Genomic DNA, 27,554 nt, shown 5'->3' with positions numbered 1-27,554 from the left:
GGAAAAAGACAATGTTGTCGAGGAGAATACTGAGATACAGGCTACTAGACTAGAAGGGCTTGAGGTTCATAAGGAGGAGGTGCTAGCAATTCTGGAAAGTGTGAAAATAGATAAGTCCCCTGGGCCAGATCGGATTTATCCTAGGATTCCCTGGGAAGCTAGGGAGGAGATTGCTGAGCCTTTGGCTTTGATCTTTATGTCATCATTGTCTACAGGAATAGTGCCAGAAGACTGGAGGGTAGCAAATGTTGACCCCTTGTTCAAAAAGGGGAGCAGAGACAACCCCGGTAACTATAGGCCAGTGAGCCTTACTTCTGTTGTGGGCAAATTCTTGGAAAGGTTTATAAGAGATAGGATGTATAATCACCTGGAAAATAATAATTTGATAAGAGATAGTCAACACGGTTTTGTGAAGGGTAGGTTGTGCCTCACAAACCTTATTGAATTCTTTGAGAAGGTGACCAAACAGGTGGATGAGGGTAAAGCTGTTGATGTGGTGTATATGGATTTCAGTAAAGCGTTTGATAAGGTACCCCACGGTAGGCTATTGCAGAAAATACGGAGGCATGGGATTCAGGCTGATTTAGCATTTTGGATCAGAAATTGGCTAGCTGGAAGAAGACAAAGGGTGGTGGTTGATGGGATATGTTCAGCCTGGAGTCCAGTTACTAGTGGTGTACCGCAAGGATCTGTTTTGGGGCCACTGCTGTTTGTCATTTTTATAAATGACCTGGAGGAGGGTGTAGAAGGATGGGTGAGTAAATTTGCAGATGACACTAAAGTCGGTGGAGTTGTGGACAGTGCGGAAGGATGTTACAAGTTACAGAGGGACATAGATAAGCTGCAGAGCTGGGCTGAGAGGTGACAAATGGAGTTTAATGCAGAAAAGTGTGAGGTGATTCATTTTGGAAGGAATAACAGGAAGACAGAGTACTGGGCTAATGGTAAGATTCTTGGTAGTATGGATGATCAGAGAGATCTCTGTGTCCATGTGCATAGATCCCTGAAAGTTGCCACCCAGGTTGAGTGGGTTGTTAAGAAGGCGTACGGTGTGTTAGCTTTTATTGGTAGAGGAATTGAGTTTCGGAGCCATGAGGTCATGTTGCAGTTTTACAAAACACTGGTGCGGCCGCATTTGGAGTATTGTGTGCAGTTCTGGTCGCTGCATTATAGGGAGGATGTGGAAGCATTGGAAAGGGTACAGAGGAGATTTACCAGGATGTTGCCTGGTATGGAGGGAAGATCATATGAGGAAAGGCTGAAGGACTTGAGGCTGTTTTCGTTAGAGAGAAGAAGGCTAAGTGGTGACTTAATTGAGGCATACAAGATGATCAGAGGATTAGATAGGGTGGACAGTGAGAGCCTTTTTCCTCGGATGGTGATGTCCAGCACGAGGGGACATAGGTTTAAATTGAGGGGAGATAGATATAGGACAGATGTCAGAGGTAGGTTCTTTACTCAGAGAGTAGTAAGGGCGTGGAATGCCCTACAACCCTGCCAAAAGGCCTCCTCCTGCTATGTATCTATGTACCCACACCCCATAGATAAATAAAAAAAACAACTTTAAGAATTGTGTCCTCTCTGAGCCATTTACACTTTTATTCTGCCAATTAATATTGGGGAATGTTGAAATCTCCTGCTAATATTGGAGTTTTATTTTTACATGTCTGCTCTTGGATCTTTCCCTGACAGCTGGGGTCTGAAGTACTTTCCCAGTAAAAGGATTGCTCCCTTTTTGTTTTGAAGTTCTACCCATATGTCCTCAGATATTATGGCTACTGAGATATTATAGCCAGATCGAGTTACATTCTGCGGAAAGTGGCCAACACTGAGCCTCTGCCCAAATATGGGCATAACAATCCACTGGCTCAACAGACAATAGGTCATCGCAAGCGATTGAAAAATACTGGCTGAAGTTGGAGATGTGGCCTTCCGGCGATGGTGGGACGGAGGCAGCCACACTCTGGAGGGCTCCCGCTCGGGTATCAGAGGGTCAGGGGTTATGGGGAGAAGGCAGGAGAACGGGGATGAGAAAATATCAGCCATGATTGAATGGCAGAGCAGACTCGATGGGCCGAGTGGCCTAATTCTGCTCCGATGTCTTATGGTCTTATGGGTCCCTGGGGCAGCGGTTGCTGATAACGTTGTAGGAAGGCATAGTGAGGAGAAATGGCCAAGTTTGGGAATACAAAACGGCCGGGAAAAAGGGGGTTAATGAAAATCCGCTGGTGAGTGGAAAAGTCAGCGCAGGAACTGTAAGGAAAGCAGAGGCTGGAGCACCAGGGGAGGCCGCATCGTTCACAGCAGAAGTGATGGTTGTGGAACTTGAAAAACAGTTCACGAAGCAAATGGAAGCGATGAAGAAGGAGATGGGGGCGGTATTGAAAGTGCTGGTGGAGGAGGCGATTGCCCCGGTGAGGGAGGAGGTATCAAAGCGCAGTGGCAGAAGTGCGGGAGCAAAGTGAGACACTGAAGGAAGTGGAAGAGGCATTATCGCAGCACAGTGATCAACTCACCTCGATGGGGATGGAGTTGCGGAGGGTGATAAAGACCAACAAGGGTCTACGAGCCAAAATGGAAGACCTGGAAAACAGATCCAAGCGGCAGGATCTGAGGATCATGGGTCTGCCCAAAGGGGTGGAAGGCGCGAGGCCGACAGAGTATTTTGCCACGATGTTGGCGAAGCTATTAGGGGAGAGGGACAATCCTTCTTGATACGAACTGGATTGGGCTCATTGGTCGTGGAGGCCTATTGCAAAGGCGAGTGAGCCGCCAAGAGTGATGACTGTTTGTTTCCATAGGTACCGTGTGAAGGAGAAGGTCCTGTGCTGGGCAAAGCAGAAGCGGGTGGTGCAGTGGGCTGGAGCTGGTAGACACATATACCAGGACTTTATGGTGGAGCTGGCGAGGAGGCGGGCTGCCTTCAGCCGGATGAAGAAGGCACTGTACATCAACACGGTGCAGTGCGGCATAGTATATCCAGCTAAGTTGAGGGTGACCTACAAATCCAAGGACTTTTATTTTGGGGCGGCGGAGGGGGGTTTGCGAAGGCAGAATTGAGAAATGGGACTGAGAGCGGGTCGTGTACCGATGTAGCCTCATCTAATTTTATTTTTTCACTGCGTGTTGGTGTATGTACCAAATGAGTCGACGCTGTATATTTGGACAAGGGAAGAGTTGGGACTTTCATTTGCAATGATGGTTCTTTGGGGCTTGGGTATGTAGGCTGGGGTTGTGTGCTGAAGGGGATTGCTTGGTTTTCCTGGGACTGGACAAGGGGGAAGGAGACCCAGGCGGGGGCCTCCCCGCTGGCTGGTTTAAGCCGCCCAGTGAACGGGAGTGAGGTGGGGGGAGGGGCTGCGGCCATCAGAGCCTGGTAGAACAGGTTTCGGTGAGTCTAGCTGGGGGAAGGAACCGAGGTTAGGGGAGGAGTTTACAAGAGGAAGTGGTGATGAGGAGTCTGGGGGGGGGGGGGGGGTGGGGGGCTCTACATGGGTGTCATTCACGGGACTCTTTCAGGGATTGGATGGCGTTGAATATTAGGGTGGGGGTGGGGTTGGGGGCGGTGGATTATGGTCAATGGTGACCACAGGTGATTCCTTTTTCTTTTCTCTTTGTTTTTCCCTTGGGAGGTTTAGATTTATTTGATGCTTATATTGTCATGTGGGCCGTTGTTTGGAGGTTGGTGGAAGGATGGGATCGTTGTTGTTAATAAGGGGATTGACATTGTATTCGTTACAGTTTACTGTATCTGATGGGGGGCAAGTTCTGAAGAAAATGGAGAATAAAAATATATTTTTTATAAGTTTGAGATGGATCAGGTTTGATGTAAGTGTGAGGGGGTGAGGGCAGGAAGAAGAACAAACAGTAAGGCTGGGAAAGGGGAGAAGTCAAGAGGGATTAAATGGCCAAAGAATTGAATGTGGAAGGCCAAAGGGGGAGGAATGGGATGGTTTCTAAAAAAAATAATTTTTATTGGAATTTTTTGAAAAATATATATCAACAAAACAATAATAACAATAAAAGTAACAAACACCCCCCCCCCCACCGCACCCGTAACAACGCATATAACAAACCCCCCCAACCCCAATAAACAACAAAATACATTAACAATAAGCAAATTAACTTAAACACTATCCCCCTAAACCCCCCCCCCCTTTCCCCCCCTCCCCCCCCCCCCCCCCCGGGTTGCTGCTGCTGCTGACCCAGTTCCCTATCGTTGAGCCAGAAAGTCGAGGAAAGGCTGCCACCTCCTAAAGAACCCTTGTACCGACCCCCTCAGGGCGAACTTGACCCTCTCCAGCTGAATGAATCCCGCCATGTCATTGATCCAGGTCTCCACACTCGGAGGTCTCGCATCCTTCCACTGCAGCAAGATCCTCCGCCGGGCTACTAGGGACGCAAAGGCCAGCACACCGGCCTCTTTCGCCTCCTGCACTCCCGGCTCCACCCCAACCCCAAATATCGCGAGTCCCCAGCCTGACTTGACCCTGGACCCTACCACCCTCGACACCGTCCCCGCCACCCCCTTCCAGAATTCTTCCAGTGCTGGGCATGCCCAGAACATATGGGCGTGGTTCGCTGGACTCCCCAAACATCTGGTGCACCTGTCTTCGCCCCCAAAGAACCTACTCACCCTAGATCCGGACATGTGGGCCCGGTGCAGCACCTTGAACTGGATGAGACTAAGCCTCGCACATGAGGAGGAGGAGTTCACCCTCTCCAGGGCGTCCGCCCATATCCCCTCCTCAATCTGCTCCCCCAGCTCCACCTCCCACTTAGCCTTCAGCTCCTCTACCGACGCCTCCCCCACCTCCTGCATTACCTGGTAGATGTCAGACACCTTCCCATCCCCGACCCACACCCCCGAAAGCACCCTATCCCTTACCCCCCGCGGGGGCAGCAAAGGGAACCCCTCCACCTGTCACCTAGCAAACGCCCTGACCTGAAGGTACCTGAACATATTCCCCGGGGGCAGCTCAAACTTCTCCTCCAGCTCACCCAGGCTCGCAAACCTCCCGTCAATGAACAGGTCTCCCAACTTCCTTATGCCCGCCCTGTGCCACCCCAGGAACCCGCCATCCATGTTCCCTGGGACAAACTGGTGGTTCCCCCGCAGCGGGGCCTCCACCGAGCCCCCCACTTCCCCCCGGTGTCGCCTCCACTGCCCCCAAATTTTGAGGGTGGCCGCCACCGCCGGGCTCGTAGTGTACCTCGTTGGCGGGAGCGGCAACGGCGCCGTTACCAGTGCCTTCAGGCTCGTGCCTCCACAGGACACCATCTCCATCCGTTTCCATGCTGCCCCCTCTCCATCCATTACCCACTTGCGTACCATCGAGACGTTAGCCGCCCAATAGTACCCAGAGAGGTTGGGCAGCGCCAGCCCCCCTCTATCCCTGCCCTGCTCCAAAAAGTCCCTTCTTACCCTCGGAGTCCCATGCGCCCAAACAAATCCCAGAATGCTGCTGTTCACCCTCCTAAAAAAGGCCCTCGGAACGAAAATGGGGAGGCACTGAAACCAAAACAAAAACCCCGGGAGCACCGTCATTTTAACAGACTGTACTCTACCCGCCAAAGACAGCGGCAGCATGTCCCACCTTTCAAACTCCTCCTCCATCTGCTCCACCAACCTAGTAAAATTGAGCTTGTGCAGAGACCCCAGCTCCTAGCCACCTGCACCCCCAGGTACCTAAAACTCTTCACTGCCCTCTTTAGCGGGAGCCTACCAATCCCCTCCTCCTGATCTCCCGGGTGCACGACAAACAGCTCGCTCTTACCCAGGTTCAATTTATATCCCGAGAAACTCCCAAACTCAGCAAGAATCTCCATCACCTCCGGCATTCCCCCCACCGGGTCTGCTACATACAGCAGCAGGTCGTCTGCATACAGCGACATTCGGTGCTCCTCCCCACCCCGCACCAAACCCCTCCACCCCCTCGACTCCCTGAGAGCCATGGCAAGAGGCTCAATTGCCAACGCAAAAAGCAAGGGCAACAGGGGGCACCCCTGCCTCGTCCCACGGTTGAGCCTGAAGTACTCGGACCTCCTCCCATTTGTCGCTACACTCGCCATCGGGGCCTCGTACAGCAACCTCACCCATTTAATAAACCCCTCCCCAAACCCGAACCTCTCCAACACCTCCCACAAGTACCCCCACTCAACCCTGTCAAAGGCCTTCTCCACACAATGCCACCACAATCTCCGCCTCTCCTTCTGCTGCCGGCATCATTATCACATTTAGCAGCCTTCGCACGTTAGTGTTCAGCTGCCTCCCCTTCACAAAACCCGTCTGATCTTCATGTATCACCCCGGCACACAGTCCTCGATTCTAGTGGCCAAGATCTTCGCCAGCAACTTGGCGTCCACATTCAGCAGTGAAATTGGCCTGTATGATCCACACTGCAGGGGGTCCTTATCCCGCTTCAGGATCAGGGAAATCAGCGCCCGAGACATCGTCGGGGGCAGAACACCCCCCTCCCATGCCTTGTTAAAGGTCCTGACCAACATGGGGCCCAGCAGGTCCGCATATTTCTTATAAAGTTCAACCGGGAACCCATCCTGTCCCGGCGCCTTCCCCGACTGCATGTGGCCAATCCCTCTGACCAGCTCCTCCAACTCGATCGGCGCCCCCAGTCCCTCCACCTGCTCCTCCTGCACCCTTGGAAATCGGAGCCCGTCCAAAAAACTCTCCATTCCCCTTCCCACCGCCGGCGGCTCCGACCGGTACAGTCCACTATAGAAGTCCCGAAAGACCTCATTGACCTCTGCCCCCTGCCGTACCACATTCCCATCTCTATCCTTCACTCCACCAATCTCCCTAGCCGCGTCCCGCTTACGAAGCTGGTGCGCCAGCATCCTGCTCGCCTTCTCTCCATACTCATAGACCGCTCCCTGCGCCTTCCTCCACTGTGTCTCCGCCTTTCTGGTGGTCAATAAATCAAACTTGGCCTGCAAGCTACGCCGCTCCCCTAGCAATCCCTCCTCCAGGGCCTCCGCGTACCTCCTATCCACACTCAACAGTTCCTCCACCAGTCTCTCCCTCTCCCTCCTCTCCCCCCTCTCCCTATGGGCTCGGATGGAGATCAGCTTCCCCCTAATCACTGCCTTCAGAGCCTCCCTACCATCCCCACCTGGACCTCCCCAGTATCATTGCCCTCGAGGTACCTCTCGATACATCCCTGGACCCTCCTACACACCTCCTCATCAGCCAACAACCCCACGTCCAAACGCCAAAGCGGGCGCTGGTCCCGCACCTCCCCCATCTCCAGATCCACCCAATGCGGAGCATGGTCCGAATTCGCTATAGCCGAATATTCGGCCTCCTCCACCCTCGGGACCAGTCCCGAATGGGATGGGTTTAATTTCTGAAAGCCTTTGCTGGGATCTGGGCGTTGGCGATGGCCCAGATTTGTTGGCCATTCCTGATTGTCCTTGGGAGGAGGAGGATGAGAAGCTGCCAACTTGATCCGCCTGGGTCCATATGGTGTAGGTACACCCAGCAGAGAGACAACATGAATAAAGGGAACAGTTCTAAAGAGGGTTCAGGAACAGAGGCACCGCTCACAACAGCGGAAGACCTGGAGGAATATAGAAAGTTCAGGGGGTTACTTGAGAAATAAATTAGGGGAGCAAAGAAGAGGCGTGAAAAAGTCGGATCCAAAACTGGCTCAGTGGGAGGAGGCAGAGGGTTGTTATTGTGACTGGAAGCCTGTGTCCAGTGGTATTCCACAGGGATCGGTGCCGGGTCCGTTGTTATTTGTCGTATACATTAATGATCTGCGTGTGAATGTAGGAGGGATGGTGGGCAAGTTCACAGATGACACAAAAATTTGTGATGCAGTAAATAGTGGGGAGCAAGGCCTTAGAGTACAGGACAATATTGATGGGCTGGTTAGATGGGCAGAGGAGTGGCAAATGGGATTTAGAACATAAGAATGAGGAGCAGAGGTAGGTCCCTCTGCACAGCGGCATGCTTTAATATTTTCGCATTTAAATAATAATCCCGTTTGCTGTTATTCCTACCAAAATGGATAACCTCACATTTGTCAACATTGTATTCCATCTGCCAGACCCGAGCCCATTCACTTAACCTATCCAAATCCCTCTGCAGACTTCCAGTATCCTCTGCACTATTTGCTTTACCACTCATCTTAGTGTCATCTGCAAACTTGGACACATTGCCCTTGGTCCCCAACTCCAAATCATCTATGTAAATTGTGAACAATTGTGGGCCCAACACTGATCCCTGAGGGACAGCACTAGCTACTGATTGCCAACCAGAGAAACACCCATTAATCCCCACTCTTTGCTTTCTATTAATTAACCAATCCTCTATCCATGCTACTACTTTACCCTTAATGCCATGCATCTTTATCTTATGCAGCAACCTTTTGTGTGGCACCTTGTCAAAGGCTTTCTGGAAATCCAGATATGCCACATCCATCGGCTCCCCGTTATCTACTGCACTGGTAATGTCCTCAAAACATTCCACTACATTAGTTAGGCACGACCTGCCCTTTACGAACCCATGCTGCGTCTGTCCAATGGGACAATTTCCATCCAGATGTCTCGCTATTTCTTCCTTGATGATAGATTCCAGCATCTTCCCTATTACCGAAGTTAAGCTCACTGGCCTTTAATTGCCCGCTTTCTGCCTCCCTCCTTTTTTAAACAGTGGCGTCACGTTTGCTAATTTCCAATCCACCGGGACCACCCCAGAGTCCAGTGAATTTTGGTAAAATCATCATTAGTGCATCTGCAATTTCCCTAGCCATCTCTTTTAGCACTCTGGGATGCATTCCATCAGGGCCAGGAGACTTGTCTATCTTTAGCCCCATTAGCTTGCCCATCACTACCTCCTTAGTGATGACAATCCTCTCAAGGTCCTCACCTGTCATAGCCTCATTTCTATCAGTCGCTGGCAGTTTACTTGTATCTTCCACTGTGAAGACCGACCCAAAAAACCTGTTCAATTCCTCAGCCATTTCCTCATCTCCCATTGTTAAATCTCCCTTCTCATCCTCTAAAGGTCCAATATTTACCTTAGCCACTCCTTTTTGTTTTATATTTGTAAAAACTTTTACTGTCTGTTTTTATATTCTGAGCAAGTTTACTCTCATAATCTATCTTACTCTTCTTTATAGCTTTTTTAGTAACTTTCTGTTGCCCCCTAAAAATGTCCCAGTCCTCTAATCTCCCAGCAATCTTTGCCACTTTATATGCTTTTCCCTTCAATTTGATACTCTCCCTTATTTCCTTAGATATCCACGGTCGATTTTTCCTCTTTCTACCGTCCTTCCTTTTTGTTGGTATAAACCTTTGCTGAGCACTGTGAAAAATTGCTTGGAAGGTCCTCCACTGTTCCTCAACTGTTCCACCATAAAGTCTTTGCTCCCAGTCTACCTTAGCTAGTTCTTCTCTCATCCCATTGTAATCTCCTTTGTTTAAGCACAAAACACTAGTGTTTGATTTTACCTTCTCACCCTCCATCTGTATTTTAAATTCCGCCGTACTGTGATCGCTCTCTCCAAGAGGATCCCTAACTATGAGATTATTAGTCAATCCTGTCTCGTTACACAGGACCAGATCTAGGACCGCTTGTTCCCTCGTAGGTTCCATTACGTACTGTTCTAGGAAACTATCGTGGATACTGTGGTGAATGTGATTCACACTATATATAGTTGCCAATATCACTCCATGTATATATGTTCGTTATCTACCCGTTGTAAGATCAATGCTGTATATAGTTGCCAATCTAACTCCGTGTATATATGTTCACTATCCACCATTGTAAGTGCAGTTGCACTATCCGACCACCAGGGGGAGTCGTTCTGGGAGTACACGAGAGTTTGTACTGGGCTCCTCCCTTGGCTCCGCCCAGGACTCCTCCCCCTGGGACTGATGTATACAGATCAGTGCCTTAGAGTCAGCCTGCCAGTTCATCTGAAGTTCAATGACGAATAGGCTGGCTCTGTTGTGAGTGTATTAAAGCCTCTGTTCAGATCCAACTACACGTGTTCGCTGAATTGATGGTTCCATCATATACATTCTATAAACTCCTCCTCAAGGCTGCCTTGACCGACCTGGTTAAACCAATCGACATGTAGATTAAAATCTCCCATGATAACTGCTGTACCATTTCTACATGCATCAGTTATTTCTTTGTTTTTTCTCTGCCACACCGTAATGTTACTATTTGGTGGCCGATAGACTACTCCTATCAGTGACTTTTTCACCTTACTATTCCTGATTTCCACCCAAATGGATTCAACCTTATCCTCCATATCACCGATGTCATCCCTTACTATTGCCCGGATGTCATCCTTAAATAACAGAGCAACACCACCTCCCTTACCATCCACTCTGTCCTTCCGAAAAGTTTGATACCCTCGGATATTTAACTCCCAGTCATGACCATCCTTTAACCATGTTTCAGTAATGGCCTCTAAATCATAGTAATTCACGATGATTTGCGCCATCAACTCATTTACTTTATTCCGAATACTACGAGCATTCAGGTAAAGTACACTTATGTTGGCTTTTCTACCTCCATTTTGAATCTTAACACCTCTATCAATAACCTCTCCTAAGTTATTTTCCTTTTTAACGTTTCTCCTAATTTTCCTTATCATTGAACCCATATCTTCATGTAATAACCTGCTGCGTCACTCTCCATTTATGTTTTTACTTCCCGTTTTATTCCTTTTGTTATTACTGGGCCTATTCACTGAGCTTCCCTCAGTCACTATACCTTGTACTGTGGCCCTTTTTGATTTTTGACTTTGGCTTCTCTGCCTTACACTTTCCCCCTTACTGCCTTTTGTTTCTGAACCTCCTCTGGACCCTTTCCAATCCAGCACATCCTTCCTTAGATACGGGGCCCAAAACTGCTCACAATACTCCAAATGGGGTCTGACCAGAGCCTTTTCCAGCCTCAGAAGTACATCCCTGAGCTTGTATTCTAGCCCTCTCGACATGAATGCTAACATTGCATTTGGCTTCCTAATTGCCGACTGAACCTGCACATTATCCTTAAGAGAATCGTGAACAAGGACTCCCAAGTCCCTTTGTGCTTCTGATTTCCTAAGTATCTCCCCATTTAGAAAATAGCCTGTGCCTCCATTCCTCCTTCCAAACTGCATAACCTCACACAGAACCATATGTGAGTTCTGGGAAAGCAAATTTCCAAAGAGATGAAAACAATAGAATTAAAGGAGAAAAACATATTTAAAGCTGTATAGCCTTTGTTTGCAGTGGAGTGCTATACGTGGCTGGGGTAGAGTGCTTAAGTTGGAGTTTAGTGACAACGAGTTCAGTGAGGAGTGAGAGGGTGCCCCTTTCATTTACTACCTTTCCTCAGAATGGCCATTGACGGCCGACTTGCATTGGGGGCTATTGGGACCACCAACATCAACTTTTGGAGGTGACCTTACAGTTCAGAAAGTGACATGACCCAACGGAAACAGCTGATTTGGTAAGTGGGACGTACAGAATATTTTCTTACTGTTTTTAAGTGTAATATATTAGCTCAAATAAAGGGAGGGACTTTTGATTATAATAGACGTGTTTTTAAATGAAGGAAGGTCCCTAGTTTGATTAAATTCTATCAAAGGGTATAACTGGTCTAATCTAGAGAGAAGTCATAGCAGAAGAGTCACCAAGCTGAGAAACTGAGACCCATGGTGTCCGCCTCTTGCACAATGTGAACAAAGAACAAAGAAAATTCCAGCACAGGAACAGGCCCTTCGGCCCTCCCAGCCTGCGCCGATCCAGATCCTTTATCTAAACCTGTCGCCTATTTTCCAAGGATCTACTTCCCTCTGTTCCCCTCCCGTTCATATATCTGTCTAGATGCAGCTTAAATGATGCTATCATGCCCGCCTCTACCACCTCCGCTGGCAAAGCGTTCCAGGCACCCACCACTCTCTGCGTAAAAATCTTTCCACGCACATCTCCCTTAAACTTTCCCCCTCTCACCTTGAAATCGTGACCCCTTGTAACTGACACCCCCACTCTTGGGAAAAGCTTGTTGCTATCCACCCTGTCCATACCTCTCATAATGTTGTAGACCTCAATCAGGTCTCCCCTCAACCTCCGTCTTTCCAACAAAAACAATCCTAATCTACTCAACCTTTCTTCATAGCTAGCACCCTCCATACCAGGCAACATCCTGATGAGCCTCCTCTGCACCCTCTCTAAAGCATATTTAAGTTTGTCCATCTGCGAAGAGTGTCCGGTTATTCACTAACCGCATTTCGAAGCCAGGGCTGCGAATGGACTACCTGTGGGGCATTCACGATGCTGAGGATTCATGGATAGCACGTTTAGCGAGGTGGACACTCTGCAGGTTAGGATTGCATCAGCAGAAAGGGAATGTGTGACCATCAGACAAAGTAAAAGAGCGAGGAAGGAAGTCCAAGAGCCCCCTGTGGTCATCCCCCTCTCAAACAGATAGACCACTTTGGATATCGTTGGGAGTTGGCCAGTCAGAGAAAAGCAGCAACTTCCACATTCATGGAACCTCAGCTGGTTCTGCCGAACAGACGGGGAGTAGGAGGCATTCACTAACCCAGCATCAACCGGGTTTCAAATATAACGGGGATTAAAGCTGTAAAATGAATGAATTGTGTTCAGGATTTTTATAAAAACAACACGTCACAAGCCCAACAAGAGGAGACATCATTCTGGATTTACTCTTGGGAAAGTGTGTGGAGTGACTGTGGACGACCATATCAGGGATAGTGACCACAATTCAGATAGATTAGATATCGTCATGGAAAAGGACTGAGATAAATCAGGAGTAAATGGGCAGAATTCTCCGCTCCCCACGCGGCCTGGGAGAATAGCGGGAGGGCCTCCTGCCATTTTTCACGCCCCCCTGGTGCCTCCTGCTATCCCCCCCCCCCCCCCCCCCCCCCCCCCCCCCCCCGGCTCGGCGATTCTCCGAGGCCGATGGGCCGAGTGGCTGGCCGTTTCCGACCTTTACACGACGGCGGTGACCACACCTGGGCGTTTGGAGCTTCTAGGCGCCCGATTGGGACGGGAGCACCACGGTCGTGCTCGGGAGGGGACAGGCCCGCGATCGGTGCCCACCGATCGTCGGGCCGGCGTCTCAATCGGACGCACTATTTCCCATCCGCCGCCCCGCAAGATCAAGCCGACACGTCTTGCAGGGAGGCTGAGGGGAAAGACGCCAGGCGCTGTCCAACCCACGCATGCGCGGCTGATGTCATAGAGGCGCGTCAGCCATGCGTCATTCTTGGCACGCCACCTTGACGACAGTCGTCAAGGCCACGCCGCCGAGACCCCCGGGGCCCCGATACTAGCCCCGCCGGGGGGGGGAAGAATCGGGTCCCAGGAGGGGGCGCGAAGGCTGCCGTGAGAGACGGCCTCTTTCACGGCAGCCTTCCCAGTTCTCCGCCATTGCGGAGAATCGAGCCCAATATTTTCAACTTGGGGAAGGCAAAGTTTACAAAACGGAGGTGACCTTGCAGTTCAGAAAGTGACATGATCCCAACGGAAACGGCTGATTTGGTAAGTGAGACGGACAGAGTACTTTCTTACTGTTTGTAAGTGTAATATATTAGCTCAAATAAAGGGAGGGACTTTTGATTATGATAGAAGTGTTTGGAAATGAAAGGAAGGTCCCTAGTTTGATTAAATTCTATCAAAGGGCGTAACTGGCCTAATCTAGAGTGAAGTCAAGGCCTGGGAAGCATTGACAAGTGAGATCCTTAGGTTTCAAAGCAGACATGTCACCTCCAAAAATAAGAATGGATCTGTCAAATCTGGACCCCTGGTTACCGAGAAAAATACAGGATTCAACAGAAAATGAAAGCTTATGATAGTCACAAAAAACTCAATATAGGAATGTAGAAAGTACAGGGATCAAGAAAAAAAAAGGACAATGGAAATGAAAGCAAAGGTGAAAAAAATGTTCGCAAGTAAGTTTGAGGAAAACCCAAAGATGTTTTACCAGTATATAAAGAGCAAAAGGATAGTCATTGAAAAATGGAACTTATCAGAGATGAAGAAGGAAACTTGTGTGAAGGGGATTTGCGAAGAGTGTTAAATTATTTCTGTCTCCATATTTACAAAGGAAAGAGATGATGTGGCTGTAGTAATCCAAGGGGAGCAGTGTGAAATATTCACATTGAGAGAGGAATTGCGAGAGGACTTGGAAACATTACAAGTGGATAAGTCGCCAGGGTGCGATGGATTGTTTCCAAGGATGTTGAAGGAGACCAGGGAGGAAACAGCAGATGTTCTGAGGGTTCCATTGTTCACTGGAAATGGGGAAGGTTCCAGGGCCTGGAGGAATTCAAACGTGGTTCCATTGTTTGAAAAGGTTACAAAGGAAATGTGAAACAACTAGAGGATGGTTAGTCTTATTTCGGTGGTGGGGAAATTGTGAGAATCAATCCTGAAAGATCAGCTAAACTCACTTGGAAAGGCATGAACTAGTCAGAGATAGTCAACATGGCTTTGTTAAGGGAAGGTTTTGCCTTACAAATTTGATTGAATTCTTTGAGGAAGTGACAAGGGGGATCGATGGGGGTAATGGAGTAGATGTTATCTTCAAGGAGTCCTCAACCGTTCCTCATTCAACAAGCTCTTCATTCCAGGGCTCATTCTTGTGAATCTCCTCTGGACCCTTTCCAAGGCAGCACATCCTTCCTTAGATACGGGGCACAATTCTCACAATCCCCCCTCTCTGCCTTCTGCCAGTCAGCCAATCCTCGATCCATGCCAGGATGTTACCCTGAACACCATGGGCTCCTAACTTATTTAACAGTCTCCTGTGCAGCACCTTTCCAAAGGCCTTCTGGAAATCTAAATAAATCACATCCACTGTCTCTCCCTTGTCTAACTGCCTTGTTACCTCCTCAAAGAACTCTAACAGATTTGTCAGAGACGACCTCCCCTTGACGAAGCTGTGCTGACTCAGTCCTATTTTACCATCATAATTAAATTTAATTCCAAATACTCCACGATCTCATCTTTAATAACAGACTCGAAAATCTTACCAATGACCGAAGTCAGGCTAACCGGCCTATAATTTCCCGTCTTCTTCCTCCCTCCCTTCTTAAACAGCGGTGTTACATTAGCCACTTTCCAGTCCTCTGGGACCCTTCCTGCCTCCAGTGATTCCTGAAAGATCATCACCAATGCCTCCACAATCTCCTCAGCTATCTCTTTTAGAACCCTGGGGTGTAGTCCATCCGGTCCAGGTGACTTATCCACCTTCAGACCTTTCAGTTTCCCCAGAACCTTCTCCTTAGTAATGGTCACTGCACTCACCTCTGCCCCCTGTTTCTCCTGGAGCTCTGGCATCCCACTGGTGTCTTCCACCATGAAGACTGATGCAAAATAACTATTCAGTTCCTCTGCCATTTCTTTAATTCCTAATATTACTTCTCCAGCCTCATTTTCCAGTGGTCCAACATCTATTCTTGCCTCGCTCTTATCTTTTATATATTGAAAAAGCTCTTGCTATTCTTTGATAATACTGGCTAGCTTGCACTCGTACTTCACTTCTCCCCCCCTTATTCCTTTTTTAGTTGTCCTCTGCTCACTTTTAAATGATTCCCAATCCTCTGGCTTCCCACTAATCCTCGCCACTTTGTATGCTTTTTCTTTAGCTTTTATGCTGTCCTTGATTTCCCTCATCAGCCACGGATACCTTCTCCTCCCCTTAGCATGTTTCCTCCACCTTGGGATGAATTTCTGCTGTGCCTCCCGAATAATCCCCCAAAACTCCTGCCATTGCTGTTCCACTGTCTCCCCTGCTAGGCTCCTTCTCCAATCAACTCTGGCCAGCTCCTCCCTCATGTCTTTGTAGTTACCCTTATTTAATTGTAATACCGTTACATCTGATTGCAGCTTCTCCCTCTCAAACTGCAGGGTAAATTCTATCATATTGTGGTCACTGTTCCCTAAGGGTTCCTTCACCTTAAGTTCCCTAATCAAATCTGCCTCATTACACATCACCAAACCCAGAATTGCCTCTTCCCTAGTCGGCTCTGTCACAAGCTGCTCCAAAAACCATCTCTTAAACATTCCACAAATTCCTTTTCTTGGAATCCACTACCAGCCTGATTTTCCCAGTCCACCTGCATATTGAAGTCCCCCATGATTATTGTAATATTGCCTTTTTTACATTCCTTTTCTATCTCCTGACTAATGAACGAGGACACCCAGGTCCCTTTGCATCGGAGTACCCCAAAGTCTCTCCCAATTTAGATAGTAAGTTGCCTTCCCATTATTTCGACCAAAATGCGTGACCTCACTCTTATCCACGTTAAACTCAATCAGCCTCCTTTTGGCCCACTCTCCTAATCTATATGTATCCATTTGTAAGGTTCTTATTTCCTCATCGCAACATCTATTTTTGTGTCATCTGCAAATTTGGTTTAAAACTCCAAAATGATACAGATGGAGTGGAAAAGCAAGAAAGTGGCAGGTGGAGTTGAACCCTGATAAGTATGAGGTAATAGGGGCTGGTTTAGCTCACCAGGCTAAATCGCTGGCTTTTAAAAGCAGACCAAGCAGGCCAGCAGCACGGTTCGATTCCCGTAACAGCCTCCCCGAACAGGCGCCGGAATGTGGCGACTAGGGGCTTTTCACAGTAACTTCATTGAAGCCTACTCGTGACAATAAGCGATTTTCATTTCATTTTTCATAATACATTGAGAGAGGTCAAACTGTAGAAGGAAATACACAATAAACTGGAATATATTGAGAGTGGTAGCTGAAGTGAGAGATCTTGGCATGCAAGTTCACAGGTCCCTAAAAACCCAAGTACAGGTGGATAAGGTTGTAAAGAAGCAATGCTCTCCCTCATTTGCAGAGCTATCGAACACCGTGGGTCAGTTTGGCTCACTTGGCTGGACAGCTGGTTCGTGAACTAGGGTTCAATTCCCGCACTGCTTGAGATTATTTATCAAGGCCCCGTCTCCTCAACCTTGCCCCTTGCCTGAGGTGTGGTGACCCTCAGGTTAAATCACCACCGGTCATCTCTCCCTCTCAAAGGGGAAAGCAGCCGATGGTCACCTGGGACTCTGGCAACTTTACCTTAACTTTAAAATGCAATGTTCCCTACTGTTTAGCACACTGGGCTAAATCGCTGGCTTTGAAAGCAGACCAAGCAGGCCAGCAGCACGGTTCGATTCCCGTAACAGCCTCCCCGAACAGGTGCCGGAATGTGGCGACTAGGGGCTTTACACAGTAAACTTCATTTGAAGCCTACTTGTGACAATAAGCGATTTTCATTTCATTTTCATTTTCATGTTGGGACTGTATAAGACAATGGTGAGTCCATAACTGGAATATTGTGTGCAGTTCTGGTCACCACATCACAGAAAGTTCTGGAAAGAAGATTTACGAGAATGGTGCCGGGGCTGGAGAATTGTAGCTACCAGGAGAGATTGGAGAGGTTTGGGTTCTTTTCCTTGAACATTGACAGGACTGAGGTGTACAAAACGGTGAGGTGTAGAGATAGAGTTAGACAGGAGCAACCTCTTTCCATTGGCTGCAAGTTCAAATCCCATGGATGATGATTCAAACTGTGTGGCCGGAGGATTAGAGGGGACATGAGGAAAATCCTGTTCTGCAGAGAGTGTTGGGTGGTCTGGGAATCACTGCCTGAGTTGCTGGTGGAGGCAGAGACCTTATACTGTTTTAAAAAGCACCTGGATTTACACCTTCGGTGTCATAAACTGCAGAGCTATGGGCTCTGTGAAGTACAATGGGATTAGAAAGGACACATGGATGTATTTGGGTTAGCATGAATAAGACAGTTCGAATGGCCACCCTTCTGGGCTGTATCATTTCTCTGTTTCTGTGTCTATGGTGCTATCTTGTGATCTTGAGGAGCGCGTGTGCAGAAAGCTGAGCTGTGAAGAATGCAGCTTGCAGCCACCCTCACAGACCCAGCAGCTGCAGGAGATCTTTGTGCTGTCTTTACTGGTGTTTGTATGGAGGAAATCTATGAGGACTCTTGCCTAAAAGGGATGTTTAGCTTCGTGTTTAACAAGCAGAAATCTTTTTGAGACCTACTGTCAACTATGGAACTGTAATTGTGTGTGTTTAAGTATTCTTCTTTTTAAATAAAGAATTTAATTCTCAAATTTACAATCTCCATGAGTGGTTTGAAATTTGTGCTCCTGACACTTCTCATTCTAAATAACAAATTGTACATTATTGTGATAGCTTGTCCCAAGTTTCCGTTTGGGATTTGAGAAGCCTGGCAGTTGCCATCTGTCGGATCACATCATTGGTGTTCCAGTTAGGATCTTCCTGATTGATTACTGCATTTCCCAACTCCTTGATTATCTGTAAATGTTGACATTATACCAAATCTAGATGAATAATATTCATCAAGTATGTAATAGGCTCTGGGGAACATCACTGTCTACATCCCCCAGTCTAAAAACCCCACTGTTCACCATTATTCTCTACTCTCTGCCCGTGGATCAATTCTGCATCATGCTGCCGATCCCTCCCAGCACATGAGTTTAAGGTTTGCTAACAGTCTATTGTAAAAATAGTAATTTCTCAAACTCCTTTTGAAAGTTTACATACATAACATCAACTGTACACCCTCAACCACCACAAACCATTAAACATTCACCCACAAACACCATTAACCATTAAACATTCAGCCTCAACCACCATTAACCATTAAACATTCACCCTCAATCACCATTAACCATTAAACATTCACCCTCAACCACCATTAACCATTAACCATTCACCCTCAACCACCATTAACCATTAAACATTCACCCTCAACCACCATTAACCATTAAACATTCACCCTCAACCACCATTAACCATTAAACATTCACCCTCAACCACCATTAACTATTAAACATTCACCCTCAACCACCATTAACCATTAAACATTCACCCTCAACCACCATTAACCATTAACCATTCACCCTCAACCACCACAAACCATTAAACATTCACGCACAACCATCATTAACCATTAAACATTCAGCCTCAACCACCATTAACCATTAAAAATTCACCCTCAATCACCATTAACCATTAAACATTCACCCTCAACCACCATTAACCATTAACATTCACCCTCAACCACCATTAACCATTAAACATTCACCCTCAACCACCATTAACTATTAAACATTCACCCTCAACCACCATTAAACATTAAACATTCACCCTCAACCACCATTAACCATTAACCATTAAACATTCACCCTCAACCACCATTAACCATTAAACATTCACCCTCACCCACCATTAACCATTAAACATTTACCCTCAACCACCATTAACCATTAAACATTCACCCTCACCCACCATTAACAATGAAACATTCACCCTCAACCACGAGTAACCATTAAACATTCACCCTCAACCACCATTAACCATTAAACATTCACCCTCAATCACCATTAACCATTAAACATTCACCCTCATCCACCATTAACCATTAAACATTCACCCTCAACCACCATTAACCATTAAAAATTCACCCTCAACCACCATTAACCATTAAACATTCACCCTCAACCACCATTAACCATTAAACATTCACCCTCAACCACCATTAACCATTAAACATTCAGCCTCAACCACCATTAGCCATTAAACATTCACCCTCAACCACCATTAACCATTAACCATTCACCCTCAACCACCATTAACCATTAAACATTCAGCCTCAACCACCATTAGCCATTAAACATTCACCCTCAACCACCATTAACCATTAAACATTCACCCTCAACCAACATTAACCATTAGCCATTCACCCTCAACCACCATTAACCATTCACCATTACCCACCATTAACCATGAAATAACTGGACACAGTTAGTTACAGACGATTTCTCTTTAACAAGGTAGAATTTCCTGTCACTGAGTCTCAGACAGGAGCCAGCTTTCCTGCAGCATCCACTGAGCTGAGAGAGATGCTGTTTCTCAGCTTCTACAAGGGTTCATGTCAACTCCAATAGCGGGTTCATGCCTGACAAAGAGCCTTTATTACACTGGGGAAATTCAGCAACCACAGCTGGAATCTCACTGCCTGTACACGTGGGGAACCGTCCCGGATTCTGGGAATATAAAGCCGGCAGGTATCAAAGCAGGAGCCCCATTAGCGCCTCAACCCACTAGTCCCATGTGACCGAGGATCGCTCTGGGATTGACAATTCTTTGGTCAGTGTGTCAGTCTGTACAGAAAGTTTCAAACCTGACAGGTTAAAGAGTGAACGGTTGCTTTATAATCTGTTGTTACTTTGAAGGAACATCTGACATACCTGCAACATTCCCACAACGTGCATAACTGAATAGTTTCTCCAGACCGATCGCCAGCGCTCTTTCAATATCCGCTGCATTAACGTCAGTTTGAACCCTCTTGCGTTCTTTGAATTCATTCTCAATATAATTCTAAAACACAAAAATAAAATCCATCACCATGTGACACAACTGAACTGGCACCAAAACCCATCAGTGTTGAGGGGCCTGTCCTCGGTTCCCAGGTGTGGGACTGTCTGCGGGAGGTACTGGGATGGAGTGAGACTATCTGTGGGAGGTACTGGGATGGAGTGGGACTATCTGTGGGAGGTACTGGGATGGAGTGGGACTATCTGTGGGAGGTGCTGGGATGGAGTGGGACTATCTGTGGGAGGTATGGGATGGAGTGGGACTATCTGTGGGAGGTACTGGGATGGAGTGGGACTATCTGTGGGAGGTACTGGGATGGAGTGGGACTATCTGTGGGAGGTACTGGATGGAGTGGGACTATCTGTAGGAGGGTACTGGGATGGAGTGGGACTATCTGTGGAGGTACTGGGATGGAGTGGGACTATCTGTGGGAGGTACTGGGATGGAGTGGGACTATCTGTGGGAGGTGCTGGGATGGTTTAGGGCTGGGATGGAGTGGGACTATCTGTGGGAGGTGCTGGGATGGAGTGGGACTATCTGTGGGAGGTACTGGGATTGTTTAGGGCTGGGATGGAGTGGGACTATCTGTGGGAGCTACTGGGATGGAGTGGGACTATCTGTGGGAGGTACTGGGATGGTTTAGGGCTGGGATGGAGTGGGACTATCTGTGGAAGGTGCTGGGATGTTTTAGGGCTGGGATGGAGTGGGACTATCTGTGGGAGCTGCTGGGATGGTTTAGGGCTGGGTTGACTGGGACTATCTGTGGGAGGTACTGGGATGGAGTGGGATATCGGTGGGAGGTACTGGAATGGTTTAGGAGTGCTGTGGAGTGGGACTATCTGTGGGAGGTTCTGGGATTGAGTGGGACTATCTGTGGGAGGTACTGGAATGGAGTAGGACTATCTGTGGGAGGTGCTGGGATGGAGTGGGACTATCTGTGGGAGGTACTGAGATGGAATGGGACGATCTGTGGGAGGTGCTGGGATGGAGTGGGACTATCTGTGGGAGGTGCTGGGGATGGTTTTGGGCTGGGATGGAGTGGGACTTTCTGTGGGAGGTACTGGGATGGAGTGGGTCTATCTGTGGGAGGTGCTGGGATTGTTTAGGGTTCGTGGAGTGGGATTATCTGTGGGATGTACTGGGATGGAGTGGGATATCGGTGGGAGGTAATGGGATGGTTTAGGGGTGCGTGGAGTGGGACAATCTGTGGGAGGTGCTGGGATAGTTTAGGGCTTGGATGGAGTGGGACTATCTGTGGGAGGTGCTGGGATGGTTTAGGGCTGGGATGGAGTGGGACTATCTGTGGGAGGTACTGGGATGGAGTGGGACTATCTGTGGGAGGTGCTGGGATGGTTTAGGGCTGGGATGGATTGGGACTATCTGTGGGATGTTCTGGGTTGGAGTGGGACTATCTGTGGGAGGTACTGGGATGGTTTAGGGCTGGGATGGAGTGGGACTATCTGTGCGAGGAACTGGGATGGTTTAGGGCTGGAATGGAGTGGGACTATCTGTGGGAGGTGCTGGGATGGTTTAGGGCTGGGTGGAGTGGGACTATCTGTGGGAGGTGCTGGGATGGTTTAGGGCTGGGTGGAGTGCGACTATCTGTTGGGAGGTACTGGGATGGAGTGGGTCTATCTGTGGGAGGTACTGGGATGGACTGGGACTATCTGAGGGAGGTACTGGGATAGTTTAGGGCTGGATGGAGTGGGTCTATCTGTGGGAGGTACTGGGATGGACTGGGACTATCTGAGGGAGGTACTGGGATAGTTTAGGGCTGGATGGAGAGGGACTATCTGTGGGTGGTGCTGGGATGGATTAGGGATGGGTGGAGTGCGACAATCTGTGGGAGGTACTGGGCTGGAGTGGGACTATCTGTGGGATGTACTGGGATGGTGTAGGGCTGGGATGGAGTGGGACTATCTGTTGGAGGTACTGGGATGGAGTGGGACTATCTGTTGGAGGTACTGGGATGGAGTGGGACTATCTGTGGGGAGGTGCTGGAATGAAGTGGGACTAACTGTGGGAGGTACTGGGATGGTGTAGGGCTGGGATGGAGTGGGACTATCTGTGGGTGGTGCTGGGATGGATTAAGGATGGGTGGAGTGCGACAATCTGTGGGAGGTACTGGGATGGAGTGGGATATATGTGGGAGGTACTGGGATGGTTTAGGGGTGCGTGGAGTGGGACTATCTGTTGGAGGTACTGGGATGGAGTGGGACTATCTGTGGGAGGTACTGGGATGGAGTGGGACTAACTGTGGGAGGTACTGGGATGGTTTAGGGCTGTGATGGAGTGGGACTATCTGTGGGAGTTGCTGGGATGGTTTAGGGCTGGGTGGAGTGGGACTATCTGTGGGAGGTACTGGGATGGTTTAGGGCTGTGATGGAGTGGGACTATCTGTGGGAGTTGCTGGGATGGTTTAGGGCTGGGTGGAGTGGGACTATCTGTGGGAGGTACTGAACATAAGAACATAAGAACATAAGAACTAGGAGCAGGAGTAGGCCATCTGGCCCCTCGAGCCTGCTCCGCCATTCAATTAAATCATTGCTGATCTTTTGTGGACTCAGCTCCACTTTCCGGCCTGAACACCATAACCCTTAATCCCTTTATTCTTCAAAAAACGATCTATCTTTACCTTAAAAACATGTAATGAAGGAGCCTCAACTGCTTCACTGGGCAAGGAATTCCATAGATTCACAACCCTTTGGGTGAAGAAGTTCCTCCTAAACTCAGTCCTAAATCTACTTCCCCTTATTTTGATGCTATGTCCCCTAGTTCTGCTGTCACCCGCCAGTGGAAACAACCTGCCCGCATCTATCCTATCTATTCCCTTCATAATTTTAAATGTTTCTATAAGATCCCGCCTCATCCTTCTATATTCCAACGAGTACAGTCCCAGTCTACTCAACCTCTCCTCAAAATCCAACCCCTTCAGCTCTGGGATTAACCTAGTGAATCTCCTCTGCACACCCTCCAGCGCCAGTACGTCCTTTCTCAAGTAAGGAGACCAAAACTGAACACAATACTCCAGGTGTGGCCGCACCAACACCTTATACAATTGCAACATAACCTCCCTAGTCTTAAACTCCATCCCTCAAATGAAGGACAAAATTCCATTTGCCTTCTTAATCACCTGTTGCACTTGTAAACCAACCTTCTGTGACTCATGCACTAGCACACCCAAGTCTCTCTGAACAGCGGCATGCTTTAATATTTTATCGTTTAAATAATAATCCCGTTTGCTGTTATTCCTACCAAAATCGATAACCTCACATTTGTCAACATTGTATTCCATCTGCCAGACCCGAGCCCATTCACTTAACCTATCCAAATCCCTCTGCAGACTTCCAGTATCCTCTGCACTTTTCGCTTTACCACTCATCTTAGTGTCATCTGCAAACTTGGACACATTGCCCTTGGTCCCCAACTCCAAATCATCAATGTAAATTGTGAACAATTGTGGGCCCAACACGGATCCATGAGGGACACCACTAGCTACTGATTGCCAACCAGAGAAACACCCATTTATCCCAACTCTTTGCTTTCTATTAATTAACCAATCCTCTATCCATGCTACTACTTTACCCTTAATGCCATGCATCTTTATCTTATGCAGCAACCTTTTGTGTGGCACCTTGTCAAAGGCTTTCTGGAAATCCAGATATACCACATCCATCGGCTCCCCGTTATCTACTGCACTGGTAATGTCCTCAAAAAATTCCACTAAATTAGTTAGGCATGACCTGCCTTTTACGAACCCATGCTGCGTCTGCCCAATGGGACAATTTCTATCCAGATGCCTCGCAATTTCTTCCTTGATGATAGATTCCAGCATCTTCCCTATTACCGAAGTTAAACTCACTGGCCTATAATTTCCTGCTTTCTGCCTCCCTCCTTTTTTAAACAGTGGTGTCACGTTTGCTAATTTCCAATCCACCGGGACCACCCCAGAGTCTAGTGAATTTCGGTAAATTATCACTAGTGCATCTGCAATTTCCCTAGCCATCTCTTTTAGCACTCTGGGATGCATTCCATCAGGGCCAGGAGACTTGTCTACCTTTAGCCCCATTAGCTTGCCCATCACTCCCTCCTTAGTGATAACAATCCTCTCAAGGTCCTCACCTGTCATAGCCTCATTTCTATCAGTCGCTGGCATGTTATTTGTGTCTTCCACTGTGAAGACCGACCCAAAAAACCTGTTCAGTTCCTCAGCCATTTCCTCATTTCCCATTATTAAAACTCCCTTCTCATCCTCTAACGGACCGATATTTACCTTAGCCACTCTTTTTTGTCTTATATATTTGTAAAAACTTTTACTGTCTGTTTTTATATTCTGAGCAAGTTTACTCTCATACTCTATCTTACTCTTCTTTATAGCTTTTTTAGTAGCTTTCTGTTGCCCCCTAAAGATTTCACAGTCCTCTAATCTCCCAGCAATCTTTGCCGCTTTATATGCTTTTTCCTTCAATTTGATACTCTCCCTTATTTCCTTAGATATCCACGGTTGATTTTCCCTCTTTCTACCGTCCTTCCTTTTTGTTGGTATAAACCTTTGCTGAGCACTGTGAAAAATCGCTTGGAAGGTTCTCCACTGTTCCTCAACTGTTCCACCATAGAGTCTTAGCTCCCAGTCTACCTTAGCTAGTTCTTCTCTCATCCCCTTGTAATCTCCTTTGTTTAAACACAAAACACTAGTATTTGATTTTACTTTCTCACCCTCCATCTGTATTTTAAATTCCACCATATTGTGATCGCTCCTTCCGAGAGGATCCCTAACTATGAGATCATGAATCAATCCTGTCTCATTACACAGGACAAGATCTAGGACCGCTTGTTCCCTCGTAGGTTCCATTACATACTGTTCTAGGAAACTATCGCGGATACATTCTATAAACTCCTCCTCACGGTTGCCTTGACCGACCTGGTTAAACCAATCGACATGTAGATTAAAATCCCCCATGATAACTGCTGTACCATTTCTACATGCATCAGTTATTTCTTTGTTTATTGCCTGCCCCGCCATCTCATTACTATTTGGTGGCCGATAGACAACTCCTATCAGTGACTTTTTCGCCTTACTATTCCTGATTTCCACCCAAATGGATTCAACCTTATCCTCCATAGCACCGATGTCATCCCTTACTATTGCCCGGATGTCATCCTTAAATAACAGAGCAACACCACCTCCCTTACCATCCACTCTGTCCTTCCGAATAGTCTGGGATGGTTTAGGGCTGGGATGGAGTGGGACTATCTGTGGGAGGTACTGGGATTGAGTGGGACTATCTGTGGGAGGTACTGGGATTGAGTGGGACTATCTGTGGGAGGTACTGGGATTGAGTGGGACTATCTGTGGGAGGTACTGGAATGGAGTGGGACTATCTGTGGGAGTTACTGGGATGGTTTAGGGATGCGTGGAGTGGGACTATCTGTGGGAGGTGCTGGGATGGAGTGGGACTATCTGTGGGAGGAACTGGGATTGAGTGGCACTAATTGTGGGAGGTACTGGAATGGAGTGGGACTATCTGTGGGAGGTACTGGGATGGAGTGGGACTATCTGTAGGAGGTACTGGGATGGAGTGGGACTATCTGTGGGAGGTACTGGGATGGAGTGGGACTATCTGTGGGAGGTACTGGGATGGAGTGGGACTATCTGTGGGAGGTGCTGGGATGGTTTAGGCTGGGATGGAGTGGGACTATCTGTGGGAGGTGCTGGGATGGAGTGGGACTATCTGTGGGAGGGTAGTGGGATGGTTTAGGGCTGGGATGGAGTGGGGCTGTCTGTGGGAGGTGCTGGGATGGAGTGGGACTATCTGTGGGAGGTACTGGGATGGTTTAGGGCTGGGATGGAGTGGACTATCTGTGGGAGCTACTGTGATGGAGTGGGACTATCTGTGGGAGGTACTGGATGGTTTAGGGCTGGGATGGAGTGGGACTATCTGTGGGAGGCGCTGGAATGGAGTGGGACTATCTGTGGGAGGTGCTGGGATGGTTTAGGGCTGGGATGGAGTGGGACTATCTGTGGAAGGTGCTGGGATGTTTTAGGGCTGTGATGGAGTGGGACTATCTGTGGGAGCTGCTGGGATGGTTTAGGGCTGGGTTGACTGGGACTATCTGTGGGAGGTACTGGGATGGAGTGGGATATCGGTGGGAGGTACTGGAATGGTTTAGGAGTGCGTGGAGTGGGACTATCTGTGGGAGGTTCTGGGATTGAGTGGGACTATCTGTGGGAGGTACTGGAATGGAGTAGGACTATCTGTGGGAGGTGCTGGGATGGAGTGGGACTATCTGTGGGAGGTACTGAGATGGAGTGGGACGATCTGTGGGAGGTGCTGGGATGGAGTGGGACTATCTGTGGAGGTGCTGGGATGGTTTAGGGCTGGTATGGAGTGGGACTTTCTGTGGGAGGTACTGGGATGGTTTAGGGCTGGGATGGAGTGGGACTTTCTGTGGGAGGTACTGGGATGGAGTGGGTCTATCTGTGGGAGGGGCTGGGATTGTTTAGGGTTTGTGGAGTGGGATTATCTGTGGGATGTACTGGGATGGAGTGGGATATCGGTGGGAGGTAATGGGATGGTTTAGGGGTGCGTGGAGTGGGACAATCTGTGGGAGATGCTGGGATAGTTTAGGGCTTGGATGGAGTGGGAATATCTGTGGGAGGTGCTGGGATAGTTTAGGGCTTGGATGGAGTGGGAATATCTGTGGGTGGTGCTGGGATGGTTTTAGGGCTGGGATGGATTGGGACTATCTGTGGGATGTTCTGGGTTGGAGTGGGACTATCTGTGGGAGGTGCTGGGATGGTTTAGGGCTGGGTGGAGTGGGACTATCTGTGGGAGGTACTGGGATTGAGTGGGACAATCTGTGGGAGGTACTGGGATGGAGTCGGATACTCTGTGGGAGGTACTGGGATCGAGTGGGACTATCTGTGCGAGGAACTGGGATGGTTTAGGGTTGGGATGGAGTGGGACTAACTGTGGGAGGTACTGGGATGGTTTAGGGCTGGGTGGAGTGGGACTATCTGTGGGAGGTGCTGGGATGGTTTAGGGCTGGGTGGAGTGGGACAATCTGTGGGAGGTGCTGGGATGGTTTAGGGCTGGGTGGAGTGGGACTATCTGTTGGGAGGTACTGGGATGGAG

The sequence above is a fragment of the Scyliorhinus canicula genome, chromosome 6, assembly GCF_902713615.1.
Source record: "Scyliorhinus canicula chromosome 6, sScyCan1.1, whole genome shotgun sequence".
In the NCBI taxonomy this organism is placed as follows: Eukaryota; Metazoa; Chordata; class Chondrichthyes; order Carcharhiniformes; family Scyliorhinidae; genus Scyliorhinus; species Scyliorhinus canicula.
This window is presented reverse-complemented; position numbering follows the sequence as displayed.